Genomic DNA, 15,000 nt, shown 5'->3' with positions numbered 1-15,000 from the left:
ATAGGAACATTTCATTTTTTTTCCATTATTCATATATAATATGATTATTTTTTCCCTTATACATATAATAATTAATCATTTTCATATGTATATTATTTAATTTACTCATTTTATTGCCAAAATCATATGAATACATAAGTTTTGAACAATATGAGAGGTCGGCAACCACTGCCTACCTATAGTAGTTTTTGAACCCTCTGTCGTAATTCCGGTCGTTTACACTACTATACCCTCTCACTATAATGGCTTTTCTCTATAATACTAAGAGAATGTGGGATATTTTCAGCATTTTTTCCCTTATACATATAATAATTAATCATTTTCATATGTATATTATTTAATTTACTCATATTATTGCCAAAATCATATGAATACATAAGTTTTGAACAATATGAGAGGTCGGCAACCACTGCCTACCTATAGTAGTTTTTGAACCCTCTGTCGTAATTCCGGTCGTTTACACTACTATACCCTCTCACTATAATGGCTTTTCTCTATAATACTAAGAGAATGTGGGATATTTTCAGCATTTTTTCCCTTATACATATAATAATTAATCATTTTCATATGTATATTATTTAATTTACTCATATAATTGCCAAAATCATATGAATACATAAGTTTTGAACAATATGAGAGGTCGGCAACCACTGCCTACCTATAGTAGTTTTTGAACCCTCTGTCGTAATTCCGGTCGTTTACACTACTATACCCTCTCACTATAATGGCTTTTCTCTATAATACTAAGAGAATGTGGGAATATTTCAGCATTTTTTCCCCTATACATATAATAATTAATAATTTTCATATGTATATTATTTAATTTACTCATATAATTGCCAAAATCATATGAATACATAAGTTTTGAACAATATGAGAGGTCGGCAACCACTGCCTACCTATAGTAGTTTTTGAACCCTCTGTCGTAATTCCGGTCGTTTACACTACTATACCCTCTCACTATAATGGCTTTTCTCTATAATACTAAGAGAATGTGGGAATATTTCAGCATTTTTTCCCCTATACATATAATAATTAATAATTTTCATATGTATATTATTTAATTTACTCATATAATTGCCAAAATCATATGAATACATAAGTTTTGAACAATATGAGAGGTCGGCAACCACTGCCTACCTATAGTAGTTTTTGAACCCTCTGTCGTAATTCCGGTCGTTTACACTACTATACCCTCTCACTATAATGGCTTTTCTCTATAATACTAAGAGAATGTGGGAATATTTCAGCATTTTTTCCCCTATACATATAATAATTAATAATTTTCATATGTATATTATTTAATTTACTCATATAATTGCCAAAATCATATGAATACATAAGTTTTGAACAATATGAGAGGTCGGCAACCACTGCCTACCTATAGTAGTTTTTGAACCCTCTGTCGTAATTCCGGTCGTTTACACTACTATACCCTCTCACTATAATGGCTTTTCTCTATAATACTAAGAGAATGTGGGAATATTTCAGCATTTTTTCCCCTATACATATAATAATTAATAATTTTCATATGTATATTATTTAATTTACTCATATAATTGCCAAAATCATATAAATACATAAGTTTTGAACAATATCAGAGGTCAGCAACGGTCTTTCCTCTATAATACTAAGATAATATGGGAATATTTTCAGCATTTTTTCCCTTATACATTTATACATATAATAATTAATCATTTTCATATGTATATTATTTAATTTACTCATATTATTGCCAAAATCATATAAATACATAAGTTTTGAACAATATCAGAGGTCAGCAACGGTCTTTCGTCTTTCCTCTATAATACTAAGATAATGTGGGAATATTTCATCATTTTTTCCCTTATACATTTATACATATAATATTTAATCATTTTATATGTATATTATTTAATTTACTCATATAATTGCCAAAATCATATAAATACATAAGTTTTGAACAATATCAGAGGTCGGCAACGGTCTTTCCTCTATAATACTAAGATAATATGGGAATATTTCAGCATTTTTTCCCTTATACATATAATAATTAATCATTTTCATATGTATATTATTTAATTTACTCGTATAATTGCCAAAATCCTATGAAGACATAAGAGAATACAATATGAGAGGTCGGCGCAACCATAATATAGTAGTTGATGACGAGGTGTTTGGCAACTTGATACAATTCTTTAAAAAGTCTTTATATTAATTATATGATAGGGACAATATCATATGCGTCACTAAATTGATGACGAGGTGTTTGGCAACGTGACACAAATCATTAAAGTCTTTATATTAATTATATGATAGAGACAATATCATATGCGTCACTAAATTGATGACGAGGTATTTGGCAACTTGATAGAATTCTTTAAAGTCTTTATATCAAAAATTATATGATAGGGACAATATCATATGCGTCACTAAATTGATGACGAGGTGTTTGGCAACTTGACACAATTCATTAAAGTCTTTATATTAATTATATGATAGAGACAATATCATATGCGTCACTAAATTGATGACGAGGTATTTGGCAACTTGATACAATTCTTTAAAGTTTTTATATCAAAAATTATATGATAGGGACAATATCATATGCGTCACTAAATTGATGACGAGGTGTTTGGCAACTTGACACAATTCATTAAAGTCTTTATATTAATTATATGATAGGGACAATATCATATGCGTCATTAAATTGATGACGAGGTATTTGGCAACTTGATACAATTCTTTAAAGTTTTTATATCAAAAATTATATGATAGGGACAATATCATATGCGTCACTAAATTGATGACGAGGTGTTTGGCAACTTGACACAATTCATTAAAGTCTTTATATTAATTATATGATAGAGACAATATCATATGCGTCACTAAATTGATGACGAGGTATTTGGCAACTTGATATAATTCTTTAAAGTCTTTATATCAAAAATTATATGATAGGGACAATATCATATGCGTCACTAAATTGATGACGAGGTGTTTGGCAACTTGACACAATTCATTAAAGTCTTTATATTAATTATATGATAGAGACAATATCATATGCGTCACTAAATTGATGACGAGGTATTTGGCAACTTGATATAATTCTTTAAAGTCTTTATATCAAAAATTATATGATAGGGACAATATCATATGCGTCACTAAATTGATGACGAGGTGTTTGGCAACTTGACACAATTCATTAAAGTCTTTATATTAATTATATGATAGGGACAATATCATATGCGTCACTAAATTGATGACGAGGTATTTGGCAACTTGATACAATTCTTTAAAGTTTTTATATCAAAAATTATATGATAGGGACAATATCATATGCGTCACTAAATTGATGACGAGGTGTTTGGCAACTTGACACAATTCATTAAAGTCTTTATATTAATTATATGATAGGGACAATATCATATGCGTCATTAAATTGATGACGAGGTATTTGGCAACTTGATACAATTCTTTAAAGTTTTTATATCAAAAATTATATGATAGGGACAATATCATATGCGTCACTAAATTGATGACGAGGTGTTTGGCAACTTGACACAATTCATTAAAGTCTTTATATTAATTATATGATAGAGACAATATCATATGCGTCACTAAATTGATGACGAGGTATTTGGCAACTTGATATAATTCTTTAAAGTCTTTATATCAAAAATTATATGATAGGGACAATATCATATGCGTCACTAAATTGATGACGAGGTGTTTGTTTGGCTACAGGAAAAATCATTTATTTATCGAATCATCAAGCAAAGGATAAGCTTCAGTGGATCGCAGTATGGCAGCTGCTCAACCACTTACAACACCTTGCCTGTTACAAAAGTCGTTTACAATTGATTCTAGGCTTTGTCATTGTATTAAATAATGCTTTTATATGTAACTAGCGCGGCATCAGGTGATCGAAGATCCTCCTAATTTACTATGTTACAAATTACATTGGCATCACATCCATTGTCGTTTATAAAATAAATTATAAACTTTAAATGGTTTAGAAGCCATACAATGCAAATTGCCCCTTATTTATCATTGCAGTCCAGCACGGATACGACCTTAGAGGCGTTCAGGCATAATCCAACGGACGTAGCGTCATACCACTGTTCGCTCGAACAAGTATTGTGCCATTGGTCCGTACCTGCGGTTCCTCTCGTACTACGCAGGAATGCTGTCGCAACAACGTTTTGTCATTAGTAGGGTAAAACTAACCTGTCTCACGACGGTCTAAACCCAGCTCACGTTCCCTTGCATGGGTGAACAATCCAACGCTTGGTGAATTTTGCTTCACAATGATAGGAAGAGCCGACATCGAAGGATCAAAAAGCGACGTCGCTATGAACGCTTGGCCGCCACAAGCCAGTTATCCCTATGGTAACTTTTCTGACACCTCTTGTTAAAAACTCTTTAAACCAAAAGGATCGATAGGCCGAGCTTTTGCTGTCCCTGTGTGTACTGAACACCGAGATCAAGTCAGCATTTGCCCTTTTGCTCTATGTGTGGTTTCTGTCCGCACTGAGCTGGCCTTGGGACACCTCCGTTATTATTTGAGAGATGTACCGCCCCAGTCAAACTCCCTACCTGGCAATGTCCTTGAATTGGATCATACCTGAGTAATTGGAGTTATACCAAATTTTCAAATCAAAAATACATAAATGCATCGTTTTATTAAAGAATTTGTTTGCGATTATATAACAAACTCGTGATACTTTGATCAAGAAGCTTGCATCAAAACCCAATACCATAAGATATAATAAATATATCCGTATAATGGCTAGGAAATGATACACGTTCCATTTAATCAAGTAAGTAAGGAAACAATAAGAGTAGTGGTATTTCATTGACGATACCAAACCGAGGTCTAATATCTCCCACTTATTCTACACCTCTTATGTCTCCTTACACTGCCAGATTAGAGTCAAGCTCAAAAGGGTCTTCTTTCCCCGCTAATTATTCCAAGCCCGTTCCCTTGGCTGTGGTTTCGCTAGATAGTAGATAGGGACAACGACGACGACTTTTCAGATCTCTCCGAACTTGTTTTACGTGGCGTGTTCCACACTGAAGGGATTACAACCACGACACCCTGAACACCCACAAGTGGTGCATGTATCAACATGGTGTATGTGTCTGGATACGCCAGACAAGCGTCCCGGACTAGAAGCTATAGCTATGTACATAGCGACCACCCCGGTAGCAATTCGAGTACTTGCTTGCCGGGCAAGCACTCCCCCTTGCTGAGGAGCGAGATCTACCTAAAATCTCTACTGATCTCTGGGTCACAGCACCCGAGTTTTGCGCAACTAGCACCGTAACTCAAACGTCGAACACGAAGGCTCTACCCGCGATATGGGTACCAACCACAGCCACCACGATACTCCCACCAGGGGGCCTACCTCAATGTGCAGTCTTGGATAGCTGCACAACCCGTGGTACCGAAAGAGAGGCTCGGTGGGCCTCCTCCTTTTGCTCCGACAAGCAGGGTTAGAGGGACCTATGGCTATATTATTAGATAGGGACAGTAGGAATCTCGTTAATCCATTCATGCGCGTCACTAATTAGATGACGAGGCATTTGGCTATTTTTTTTTTTTTTTTTTGATCGCGGAGGTATGGAAATCTATCGAAAGATACTAGGTCTGTCAACACTTCAGTTTCCTAGCATGCACGATTCATTGCTGAACCGAAGTTCCGCAACGCCTACGTACTAAAACCATCCTCATAGCCATTTATATATTACCATTATTTGCGATGTTTATGCCTTTATTGATGTTATGCCAAGACAGCAAGCAAATGTTTTGAACCAAACGTTTTAGCTAAGTCCAATCTCGGGAAAACCCGCTCAGGTACATGAACTGTTTAAAACAACCGAGACTGCCTCTCATAACCTGGACGCTAATGATATGACTATCATATTTGCTGAGGAGACCCTTCGCTATCAATCTTTTAACGGATTGACCACTCCAGATCCCCCTCCAGTTCAGGGTGGCAGAATGGAATTCAATGTCACCTGCGGCTTCGAATCTGCGACGCAATTCAGTTCGTATGTCCGGTCTGTCGTATCTATTGATTTTGCGCTGGTGCGCATCATCCATAGAGTGTCCGTCTGTCACAATTTGTATGTCGATCACATCAATGTGATTTTGTCGTAGTGCCACCAGGTCCGGTTACCTTAAGAGAGTCATAGTTACTCCCGCCGTTGACCCGCGCTTACTTGAATTTCTTCACTTTGACATTCAGAGCACTGGGCAGAAATCACATTGTGTCAACACCCGCTAGGGCCATCACAATGCTTTGTTTTAATTAGACAGTCGGATTCCCCAAGTCCGTGCCAGTTCTGAATTGATTGTTAATTGAAAATCGTTAAAATTGATAAGAACTAATTGGTTTAACCCAAATAGTATTCTTAAAAATTTTAGCAAGAAAGTTCCACAATTGGCTACGTAACTAAACTATCCGGGGAACAAGTAACTAACATAAATGCTAGAAACTCTATTTACCCAGAACGAGCACATAAACCATGTTATTGTTTCCCAATCAAGCCCGACTATCTCAATCTTCAGAGCCAATCCTTATCCCGAAGTTACGGATCTAATTTGCCGACTTCCCTTACCTACATTATTCTATCGACTAGAGACTCTTCACCTTGGAGACCAGCTGCGGATATTGGTACGGCCTGTTGAGAAGTTTGCGTGTCCCCACCATAAATTTTCAAGGTCCGAGGAGAAAATATCGACACAACAGTATATGTCATGCTCTTCTAGCCCATCTACCATATCTCTCTGCGAAAGACTTCCATGGTAGTACGGCTATAAAACAGAAAAGAAAACTCTTCCGATATCTCTCGACGGCTTCTTTATGGTCGTTCCTGTTGCCAGGATGAGCACGAGGCCCATATTTAATAACAAACGGATACTCAACAGGTTACGGAATTGGAACCGTATTCCCTTTCGTTCAAAATTATTCAAGTGTATTATATTCGCTTTGTTTATATAGTTAGGCATTTTTGTTTTACTTGAAAATTTTCGGCTTTCGCCTTGAACTTAGGACCGACTAACTCGTGATCAACCACTGTTCACACGAAACCCTTCTCCACTTCAGTCCTCCAAGGTCTCATTCGATTATTTGCTACTACCACCAAGATCTGTACCAATGGCAGCTCCATGCAGGCTTACGCCAAACACTTCTACGCATACCATTGTACCTTCCTACTCACTAAAGTTTCAAAATTTATATCACAAGTAATATAAATCATCTACTTTAGCGGTAATGTATAGGTATACAACTTAAGCGCCATCCATTTTAAGGGCTAGTTGCTTCGGCAGGTGAGTTGTTACACACTCCTTAGCGGATTTCGACTTCCATGATCACCGTCCTGCTGTTTTAAGCAACCAACGCCTTTCATGGTATCTGCATGAGTTGTTAATTTGGGCACCGTAACATTACGTTTGGTTCATCCCACAGCGCCAGTTCTGCTTACCAAAAGTGGCCCACTGGGCACATTATATCATAACCTTGAACTTCATATCAAGAAAGTTAAGGTTCTTACCCATTTAAAGTTTGAGAATAGGTTAAGATCGTTTCGACCCTAAGGCCTCTAATCATTCGCTTTACCAGATAAGATTATTTTATATAATATTAAAATGCACCAGCTATCCTGAGGGAAACTTCGGAAGGAACCAGCTACTAGATGGTTCGATTGGTCTTTCGCCCCTATACTCAATTCTGACAATCGATTTGCACGTCAGAACTGTTTCGGTCTTCCATCAGGGTTTCCCCTGACTTCAACCTGATCAAGTATAGTTCACCATCTTTCGGGTCACAGCATATATGCTCAAGGTACGTTCCAGTTAGAGGCATAAATAATATAAATATACATTATACATAACTATATAGAACGCCCCGGGATTGTGTTAATTAGCTATAAATAGCTAAAAAACTAATCCCATTATTAGTCAAGTTAATTACGCTATTAGGTTTACATCCCAATAACTTGCACATATGTTAGACTCCTTGGTCCGTGTTTCAAGACGGGTCCCGAAGGTATCCTGAATCTTTCGCATTGTTAATCATACAAGAGCATATAATAAACACAAAAATCAATGATAATTATGCCATTATATAATTCCGAAAAATTAACGCTCTGTAATAATATAAATCTATCAGCACTTTATCAAATTAATAACATTTATTCTGTGTTAAAATGCAAGCAATTTAATTGGAATAAACTATAAGTTATATTTTATGATAAATTTGGGATATGCTAATAGATTACAATGTCCTTATATGGAAAAAATGCACATTATTCTTAATAATATTATTTAAATATTACAATTTTAATGATGAATTTTCCATAACGGATATTCAGGTTCATCGGGCTTAACCTCTAAGCAGTTTCACGTACTGTTTAACTCTCTATTCAGAGTTCTTTTCAACTTTCCCTCACGGTACTTGTTTACTATCGGTCTCATGGTTATATTTAGTTTTAGATGGAGTTTACCACCCACTTAGTGCTGCACTATCAAGCAACACGACTCTTTGGAAACATCATCTAGTAATCATTAACGTTATACGGGCCTGGCACCCTCTATGGGTAAATGGCCTCATTTAAGAAGGACTTAAATCATTAATTTCTCATACTAGAATATTGACGCTCCATACACTGCATCTCACATTTGCCATATAGACAAAGTGACTTAGTGCTGAACTGTTTTCTTTTCGCTCGCCGCTACTAAGAAAATCCTTGTTAGTTTCTTTTCCTCCCCTAATTAATATGCTTAAATTCAGGGGGTAGTCCCATATGAGTTGAGGTTGTATATATAACTATATTTTGCCATAAATTCTTTATATATAAATGATAAAACAATCAATTAAATTCGTTATAAATAGTTCCAATAGTTCTTGTAAGCAAAGTTATTTTTTATCCATTTAACGAACCAACGAAGAATAATAACAAAACCAAGATTTTTCTTTTTCCGAATCATTAATAAGAGACAATTCTAGATGAAAAATATTTCAATTTTTTATGCTAGACATTTCTCAGTATTATTTGATTGAAAAAGAAAATATTTCTCTTCGTTTTTCACATTCAAATGTGAGATAATGTTTTTCATTTCTTTTTTAATATTATGAATAAAATCATTATTTAATCCAATAATATACCATATGCTTATAAAAAATTTATAAACAACTTAATTAGCATAGTCTTACAACCCTCAACCATATGTAGTCCAAGCAGCACTATAAAATTAATTAAAGTACATAACAGCATGGACTGCGATATGCGTTCAAAATGTCGATGTTCATGTGTCCTGCAGTTCACACGATGACGCACAGTTTGCTGCGTTCTTCATCGACCCATGAGCCGAGTGATCCACCGCTTAGAGTTTTATAATTCATTTTTATATAATATCAATATTGTTTTTATTGAAAGAAATTAAAAATACACCATTTTACTGGCATATATCAATTCCTTCAATAAATTTATTTTTATACCTAAAAATAAATGTTGCGATATGTCTTAGTTTCATATAAGCATTATGTATCATAAAAATCTGGTTATGGTTTGCTATTTTGGGTGACACATACTGCAAAATTTATATAAAACATTAACCTGATGGATGACAGGTACAAACATTGTATATTTTAGGTTGTTGCATTAGCCAACGTATGCTCATAACATAGATGAACAATACATATTCGCAACGCGTGTATATTATGGTCCATATACACACACACTTATTTTGAATACCACATTCAAAATTATTTTAATTTTAATTCGACTTCTACTTTCAAATTTTGTTCAGTTTCTTCGATTTCCATTTTCGAGAATTTGTTTTTATAGGAAACGCCATTGTTGTAGTAGGTACTGCCACAAATACGCACAACAACATTAATAATGTTAAAGTCTTTTTATGAGGTTGCCAAGCCCCACATATAAAATAAAAGCCATCTTCATTTTAGACTTTAACTTTTGATTCCGTGGAATCATTTTGTAATATTTTTATTTTGGTAAATTGTATTTATTTGTATTATAACAAATGTTTATTAACGATAAGGATATTATACAATAATGATCCTTCCGCAGGTTCACCTACGGAAACCTTGTTACGACTTTTACTTCCTCTAAATAATCAAGTTCGGTCAACTTTTGCGAAACAACCGTAACACGCAAGGCGTCACAGTGATCACGTCCGGAGACCTCACTAAATAATTCAATCGGTAGTAGCGACGGGCGGTGTGTACAAAGGGCAGGGACGTAATCAATGCGAGTTAATGACTCACACTTACTGGGAATTCCAAGTTCATGTGAACAGTTTCAGTTCACAATCCCAAGCATGAAAGTGGTTCAGCGGTTTACCCGGACCTCTCGGTCTAGGAAATACACGTTGATACTTTCATTGTAGCGCGCGAGTTACCACTTTCAGTGTTCCCCTGCAGACTTCCCGTACTACGCCTATGCCATCAACCGGGACTCTGAGCAGCACCAACACACACAACTTACAGAAGTATGCGAGACAGGGACAGAGAGTTACCACTTTCAGTGTTCCCCTGCAGACTTCCCGTACTACGCCTATGCCATCAACCGGGACTCTGAGCAGCACCAACACACACAACTTACAGAAGTATGCGAGACAGGGACAGAGCGATCTACTTGCGGAACTATGTAGCAAAACACACACATATATATATAAGAGCTGCCTGTGAGCAGCACAATTATCACTATCAAAATATAGTCGTTTTGTTCATTTCAACCAACGAAGACGTGTTTAATTAGAACAGTTTAAACATTCCATAACCAATACTACTAGGAAACATAGTTACCCTAACCCACGACTGGTAACTGGCGCAGTCGGACTCGTCATTGGACTAGAAGAAGAGCCGAGGACGAAGACCCCACGCAATGCAGATTGGAATAATATTATTAGCAAAATGTATACAAGTTAAGTGCATCGCATAAGAACCAACTAGGTTCCCGAGTGAAACAGGCGCCTATGCCCACTCGCAACGATCAACAAAGGGCCACCTAGGCTCACGGATGAAACAGGCGCCTATGCCCATCCGCAACGAAATGTTCAATCAGCAAGTGTATTCGTTAGCCGTGTTCTATTTGTTCACACGCTATCCTCTATATGGCAGTGTGAGGTGCCGAATTCATATCGGTCGAATAGTTCGCTTACATTACAGTAGCTGATGTGAACATACATACAAAACGTACAAAAAAATACATATATACAAACACACATATAATACATACATACACATATAAGCATGTATATCAATTCGGCAGTTCTGCGCGACGACTCCGGCGCCTACCTAGCGTCGACGATGTCGCCTGGCTGGCGTTGCGAGTCGCCACCGCCGACTCACGACTAACAGCTAAATACAGCTAAGCCGAGAAACGGTAAATGTCGTCCGATCACGGGTATTACACAACTACTACCACAGGGTTTGTAACGGAAAAAATTAAAAAAAAAAAAAAAAATATATATAATAAAAAATTTTGGCGCGACATCTATGGCGCCTAAGCCAGCGTCGTCTACGTCGCTGCCACAGACCACAGCTATGGTAAGGCAATATTAAAATTCTTTAGATCATTCAAGAGTTGTCCTCCAGTGAAGCAAGATCGTTGTGAAAATATCAATTTTGTATGCAAAAAACGCAAATCAAATATAAAAATATATAGTAACATTAATTGTGACACAAACATCTATACGCAAAAGACGTGAAAGTGACATTTGTAAATGCATTTAAGTGTTTACGCTAACAGTGAAACAAAGTGCACAAAGAAACTAAATCGTAAAATCGATACAAAATTCTTCGCCATTTATCACAACCAAACAACAAACCATATTACAATAAGTTAAAAATCAAAATATACCATATTCGTGAAAAGATATACATTTACTCGTCACACACAAAAATATATATATATTATAAAAATAAGCACACGCATAAATCTATATATATATATATATATATATATATATATATAATCCCATATATATAAATCCCTAAATATACTCATATATATATATCCACATGTATACACATACATACATATAAATTTAACGCACATATATAGATACAAATATTATATTAAGCATAGTACACTAAACACATACACATTTATTTGAAAAACATATACATACACACATATATATCCACACACATACACATATATAATATTTCACTACATCCGCATTACGATATCTACTTTTATCAATCTCATATAGTAATACATGTCAGCTAAACAAGGAAGAACCATACCTTTAACGAGAAACCAAGTTAGGGCAGCAGAAAGAGAAAGAGCAATTAGAAACTTGCAACTTACAGAACAAGAGGAAGAAGAAAACAATTTATCCCTAATAAACCAAACCACTATGACACAAAGAACCAATAGAGACGTGATGGACGAACTACAAATACCCGACGCAATAAAACTATTACCCACTTATGACGGAGACAAAGAATTACTAAACAAATTCATTACAAGTGTAGAACGAGTATTGAAGTTGATCACGAATATAGACAAGACAGCATATGGGGAAGTACTATTAGGAGTAATTAGAGACAAAGTTATTGGACATGCAGACAAAATATTAATTCGAGAGAGAGTGCCGTTAAACTGGGATGACATTAAACAAGCCTTAACGGATAATTTTGGGGAATCGAGAAGCGAGGAAAATTTAATGGATGATCTCCGCGAGATTCCTTATAAAAAACTAGCTATTAAGAATCTATATCAGGAGATTGCAGGAATAAGAGTCGCAATGTTAGAAGTTTTAGAGAGAGATGAAACTAATATTGAAATAAGAAAAATAAAAGAAAGTTCGTATGAAAAAACTTACATACAAAAATTCATCGCAGGCTTAAAGAATCCATTGAGATGGACAGTAAAGGCACAAAACCCTAAGACTCTCAGACAGGCTAACGAAATAGCAAAGGAGTTGAGAGATGACTACATAAGAGACAGAAATAGAGATGAGTACCACAACCCTGGAGGACGGGGACGTGGACGAGGACAATATAATAATAGTTATAGATATAATTCAGAACAACAACAATACAATAACACAACTAATAACGATGAACAACGAAACAATAATTACAAGAGAGGACGGGACAGGTCAAATGACGATAGTAATAGTAACAGAGGACAACACCAAAAGAGAGGAAGGTTTTCAGGTTCTTTGGACAGAGGACGGAATTATCAAGGATCAACTAGATCTGGAAATGGTACTAATTCTGACAGGAGCCAACAATCTGGCAGTAGTGGACACAACAATATGTTTCACACAGAAGCTAGCAACACTAATCAAACTGAAAATTTTTCAGTAAATGCCTCGGAACCACAGACTATACCGAACAATCAAGATTCGGAAAGGAACTCCTTTATGTCCAGATAAATTCACCATTTGGTAGACAGGTGAGATTCTTGATTGATACGGGATCCACTATATCTATAATTAGCCCCGAATTCGTTCAGAAAGGTACTCAACAATCACTTAGAAACCCAGTACAAATTCGAACAGTACTGAATACACACGATATTCATAATAGAATTACGTATAAGATTTTTAATGAATTTAAACAAGAGGGAGACTTTACATTTCTTATATTTAAATTTCACCCATTTTTTGACGGAATATTAGGAATGGATTTCCTAACGAAAGTAGGAGCTAAAATCGATATTGAGGAAGAAAAGTTAGAAACGATAAACGCAACGATTAAGTTATTTAAAAAGGAGAAGAAATCACAATCGTCGACGTTAATACAGGGTCAAACAAAAACCTTGACAGAAATACCAGTGATAAATAAAGAAGGAGATATATACATAAACGAAATATATATACAAGACGGATTGTCCATTACGGAAGGAATTTATAGAGCAAAAAACTACAAGGCAAAAGTCGAAATAATTAACGCATCCGAACAAGATTTGACAATCACAATTAATAAACCAATAGTTGCACAGCGGTATGACAGTGAAAACTTCTGTGAGTTTTTATTTATAAATGAGATAACTGAAAAGGAAATAAATACAGAAAAAGCAACCAAGTTAAAATTAAGAATAGAACACCTAAATAAAGAAGAAAAATTCGCGGTGATAAAACTATGCAAACAATATAGGAATTTATTTTACCAAAAAGGGGACAAATTAACAGTAACAAAGGGCGCCAACCATACAATAAAACTAACGGACGAAAACCCAATTTATGTAAGACCCTTTAGATATTCGCTGAAAGAAAATCAAGAAATCAAAAGACAGATTACAGACCTATTAGACCAGGATATTATAAAAAATAGTTATTCACCATGGAGTGCACCTGTATGGCTAGTGCCTAAAAAGGAAGACGCTTCCGGAGAAAGAAAATTTAGATTAGTTGTAGACTTCAGAAAAATCAATGAGAAAACTATTAAGGATAAGTATCCCTTACCACTTATCAGTGAGGTATTAGATTCTTTAGGCAAAGCTAAATACTTTTCTTCATTAGACTTAAAGAGCGGGTATCACCAGATAAAAATGAACCCGGAAGATATCCCAAAAACAGCGTTCACAGCGGTAGGGGGGCACTATGAGTTTATAAGAATGCCTTTCGGACTAACCAATGCCCCAGCCACCTTCCAAAGATTCATGAACAAGTTATTAGGCGAAATCATAGGAAAAAGTTGCTTAGTATATATGGACGATATCATCGTTTATTCAGCATCGTTGCAGCAACATATGCAGGATTTAAAAGTTGTGTTCAATAAATTAAAATCAGCTAATCTTAAAATACAACAAGATAAATCAGAGTTTTTAAAGAAAGAGTTAGAATTCTTGGGACACATAGTGACACCCGAGGGTACAAAACCTAATCCAAAAAAAATAGAGGCAATACAAAATTTTGTCTTACCGACAACTAGGAGACAAATAAAATCATTTATAGGGCTGTTGAGTTACTATAGGAAATTTATAAAAGACTTAGCAAAAATAATAAAACCTTTGACTGTACAACTAAAA

The 15,000-nt window shown here is 35.4% G+C and overlaps 1 long non-coding RNA gene, 1 other non-coding gene and 1 pseudogene across 2 annotated transcripts; 1 reads left to right on the top strand and 2 right to left on the bottom strand.

The window, feature by feature from the left end:
* Positions 1 to 3,743: 3,743 nt before the first annotated feature.
* LOC117149710 lies at positions 3,744 to 8,807 on the bottom strand (annotated as a pseudogene).
* A 395-nt stretch (positions 8,808 to 9,202) lies between these two features.
* On the bottom strand, positions 9,203 to 9,381 carry LOC117149711. Its single transcript, XR_004460469.1, has one exon. It is a non-coding gene; the product is annotated as a 5.8S ribosomal RNA (ribosomal RNA).
* A 1,080-nt stretch (positions 9,382 to 10,461) lies between these two features.
* On the top strand, positions 10,462 to 11,148 carry LOC117149705. The gene is made up of 2 exons (XR_004460465.1): positions 10,462 to 10,501; positions 10,805 to 11,148. It is a non-coding gene; the product is annotated as an uncharacterized LOC117149705 (long non-coding RNA).
* The last annotated feature ends 3,852 nt before the right edge of the window (positions 11,149 to 15,000 follow it).

Source organism: Drosophila mauritiana, unplaced genomic scaffold (genome assembly GCF_004382145.1).
Source record: "Drosophila mauritiana strain mau12 unplaced genomic scaffold, ASM438214v1 U_291, whole genome shotgun sequence".
In the NCBI taxonomy this organism is placed as follows: domain Eukaryota; kingdom Metazoa; phylum Arthropoda; class Insecta; order Diptera; family Drosophilidae; genus Drosophila; species Drosophila mauritiana.
The sequence above is the reverse complement of the archived record's forward strand: the minus strand, read 5'-3'. Positions and strand labels throughout refer to the sequence as shown.